The sequence below is a fragment of the Pinus tabuliformis genome, chromosome 7, assembly GCF_031772625.1.
Source record: "Pinus tabuliformis cultivar Carrire ecotype Pingquan chromosome 7, CPIR1, whole genome shotgun sequence".
NCBI lineage: Eukaryota > Viridiplantae > Streptophyta > Pinopsida > Pinales > Pinaceae > Pinus > Pinus tabuliformis.
The window spans coordinates 791048387-791052777 of NC_142293.1; positions in this window are offsets into that span (position 1 = coordinate 791048387).

Here is a 4391-nt window from a genome sequence, read left to right on the forward strand (position 1 = left end):
CTATTCATCACACTATAATTTAGAGTTGATTATTTTACTAGAGTAGTTGTACGAAAGGCCCCTCATTCATGTAAGCGCATGCTTATTGATTACTTAAGCTCACGATTGTTAATGAGATTGCTATTTTTGGTTCTTTGACAAATGATTGACTTGTCCAGAGTAAATTTCATGTTTTTAATTGATTACCTAAACTCACCAATGTCAATGTGATTGTTTATTGTTTGTTAGTTTTCATTATTTGACAAATTGGTGACTTGTAGATAACATCTCTGCATTATAGTGCTATTGTTGTGAATATGTTGAAAATGTATAACTTGCATAGTCATTGCAAACTAGTGCGTTGGGAGTGGAGTTTACATCCGGAAGGATGTATCCTAAATGGAATGCTTCGTTGATCGTTGCCAAAGTTGATACTGTCTGTGCTGTGCATTATATGATTCTAATCAGTCCCGCAGCAACAGGGACATCAAAAGTGGACAATAGTTTGTTTTAAATAAATTATCCTTCATTCCTTTTTCAATTTTGCCTAATCATATACAAAGTATTCGTGTTCATTCTCTTCCATAAGATGCCTATTATTATGCCTTCATATACATTGTTAAATAAGAATTACCTTTATTCATGACTGCACCTCCATTTATATGCATTCACAGGGTTATATATTCCCTCATGGGCTCCTGCATGATGCATGATCCACTTTCACTGTACTTCCAATTCAAGTTGCTACTGCTGGTACAGCTTGTAGCTTTTCCCAATCTTCTAGACTGGACCCAGCTTTGACATGTTTACACTAATATTGATATGGATATTAGACGTATGGTTACACAGTTCTCTGAATGAGAAAAGCCACCACATGGTCTACCGATTAGATTAACTTTTGAGCATGCGTATATATCTTGGAGTTGTCCTTACATTTATATTTTGGAAGATAGCGTAACTTCTTTTATACTTTGGGGGATGCCCTCACTTCTGCTTTTTTGATTTCTCCATATATCAAATGCAACATAGATATCCATGTTCTTATGAACTATATTGTGAATGAGAATTGATGAACTCTGTTTCCTGCCTAAGATAAAAAGTAGTTCTAACTTTTAGAAATCCACAATGCATAATTGCATTAGAAAAGAAGAATGCTTGGAAATGTTTAAAAACTGTGATTTTAGGGATCCTAGTGTGTGTTTAAGCCATGTCTGTTGTCTATTTGTGAATTTTTAAAATAATTTACTTATCAGTGTTGTATAATCTATTATTCGCTGTGTTTTAAATCCGAAAAACTGAAATCTCTATTATTCGCTGTGTTTTAAATCCAAAAAATCGGAATCTTATTCGAGTTTGAATTCTCATTAAGAAGAGATCAGTACATTCAAAATTTATTTGTCAATTACGAAAGGTCTAATTTCCAAAACCAAAGAATCTTTTGCCTACATAACAATCATCACTTAAAGGATGTGGCAAGTTAGTAACCAAATACCTAGCCGCATTAAGGATTCTCATAAATTTAAATAACATAATGATGATTTCTGCAATAAATTTAACAATTATTATATCCACCATGAAGTTGACTACCATAAGTTTGTAAACTGAATATCCATTGCCACTGTTGTTTCAAATCCATACCTTGAAAAAAATACAAAGAATATGGGTTCAAGTGCTTCAAAGCATCCCTAATTATAATCTATTTCCGAATTTGCAGTTGGATCTTTCGTTGAGTTACAAATCCCTAAGTGAAATGCTTTTTAACCACATATTTGAAGCAATGTCATATGCAACTTAATTAAGTGTCGTTTTGTACCATTATTGTGATATCAATTTCAATTGTAATGAGTTAATTAATTATGATTTTATGTAGCATTACTTTTCACATTAAAAAATGGATCCAAGCACATAGGTAATGTTTCTCAATAGTTTTCATGCCCAAACGTTTTCTTGAAAAGAAATGAGCTTGTTTTAGGGGCTATTTCTTGTAATTGGGATTGCCCTTCTGCCATACACAACTGAAAGGCCAAAACATAAATGATTTTACATTCATATAAATTCCAACCCCCCTAGTTATGTTCTTTTTCTGAGGACTTGCTCATTTAGGTTCAAATACCTTTGCCTTTAGCCCTATGGTTTCTATTCTATTTACTTTTGTATTTGTTCTTATGCAACAAATTTGTCTTTGACATAATTTTATTCTTATACTAGTGATATGGAGTGGAAAAATACATCGATTATAAGTGAGTACCTTTGCCTTTAGCCCTATGGTTTCTATTCTATTTACTTTTGTATTTGTTCTTATACAACAAATTTGTCTTTGACATAATTTTATTCTTATGTTAGTGATACGGAGTGGAAAAGTACATCGATTATAAGTGAGAACGCTATAATCAATGATTTCTTTGAAAATCTTTGAAAAAGTTATCCATTCTCTGGGTTCAAACACCTTTTCTTTTGATTCCATGGCTTTGATTTCTCTTTTTCTGTAATTTTGTTCTTATATTAATGATATGAAATAGAAAAATACGTAAGTGAAAATATTATAGTGAGGGATTTCATTGAAACAGTTTTCCAAAAATTGATCATATATCATTCTAGGTCCTTAGGTCGGTAGGTAGTTGTTAGTCATGTATTTCGAATTCATTACATCTTTTAATTTAGTCGTAGTTTTTAGTCATGTATTTCGATTTCATTACTTTCTTTTAATTTAGTCAATGTTTCAAAGCACTCAAGGCAAGCCATCTTTAGTCATGAGAGGGTGCACACCCTTGGTCTGCAGCATCAACTTAAAAGAAAACAATGTAATGAATCTTGAAAACATGAATAACAAAAATTGATCTCCTACCTCTTACATAATATTTAGACGACTGAAGGTATACACTCCATAAAGTAACAAATTGTAGCAGGGAAAAAAATATCTACAAGTTATAAATGCAAACACTTCCACAGGGAACTTCACCTTCATAATCTCCATTTCCTTTTGAGGTTTGTTTTCACCGCTATAAATGCAAACTTTTATAATGACACCAAAGGGACCTTCACCTTCATAATGTCCATTTCCTTTTTGAGGTTTGATTTTGTTGATAAATATGGTAACCATGGTTGGTATTTTCATTATGACAAAACTGGTAATAAAAAATTATATTTATGCCTCTTAAAAATGACAAATCACAAATCAGCTCCTCTAAAGGACAGTTTGGCTGGGTCCCTTTGTGGCACCCATTCGACCCCCTATGATGACTATATCTATGTGAGGAATTGCTCCTAATTTGGTAATTGTCATGATTTTCATGTTGTTTATGGATATTTTGATGGACATTGAATTCTCTCTCATATAAGAAAGCATTTTCTAGGTTTCACCTTGGCCTCGGGTCTAATTCTTTGTGTCTCGTCTCTTTGTTGCTCTGTTATTTCTTTACTGCTCATCTCATGATTAAAATGTTGAATTTTTTTTTAGTGTAACCGTATGATGATGTTATGGATAAATACTGTTAAATAATTATTTGATGTAGTTACCTGTTGGTTGATCTGTGAGTTTCCCAAGACTCTCTGAATTTCAGATAGCCTCCTTCTGTGAATTTGGATAGCCTATCTGTGATTTCAGACACTGTGATTTCGGTTGGCCTCTCTATAATTTTGGTCTGTCCCTCTCTATGGTTTCAGATGGCTTTCTGTTGGCTTCCTTTTGTGATCTCTAGTGGCTCCTATGTAATTTCGGATGGATTCTTTTCCTTGTTCAAAGAAGGCTTATAACAGTGACTAAAGAAGGCTCGCAACTATGATTGGAGATGACACTAATGGTAAGTATGATTTCGCACTGAGGTAAGTATGACTACAAATTTTGTATGTTCTTTGTTCTTATAACTCTCTCGAATGACATCTCAGATGACTATTTTTGTTTGATGCTCACTGTATCCCACTGTAATCATTTATCTTTGAGGCAAGTTGAACAAAGTCTGAAGGTAGGCAATGCAATTTATGAGTCATGTCTAGTCTGCACTTCATAGCAACATCGTATGTATGCTATTATGACACCTCTTCCTCTGATCTATATGATAAGCCTGACCCCCTAAGTATAGTGTACTACTTTATGTGGAAAGCTACTTCATGTGTTTCGCAATTCTATGGTTGGCAAAATCGTATAACTCAGTGCAAAACCGCATATGCAAAATCGTATATACTATGTGCAAATTCATATGATTGGCGCATGGATCTATGGCCATTTGTGTCTCTTATAGCAATGCTTGTATCTTATAGGAAGCCTTATCTTGACAAGATTGACCGAGGCTTTCTATTACTGTGCTCATGATCCGTGACCTTGAATTTTTTTTGTTTTGTTTTTATTTTTTGTTTGATTTTTTTTTGTTTTGTTTTTATTTTAAAATTTTTGTGGCTTCTTTATTGCCAGGAGC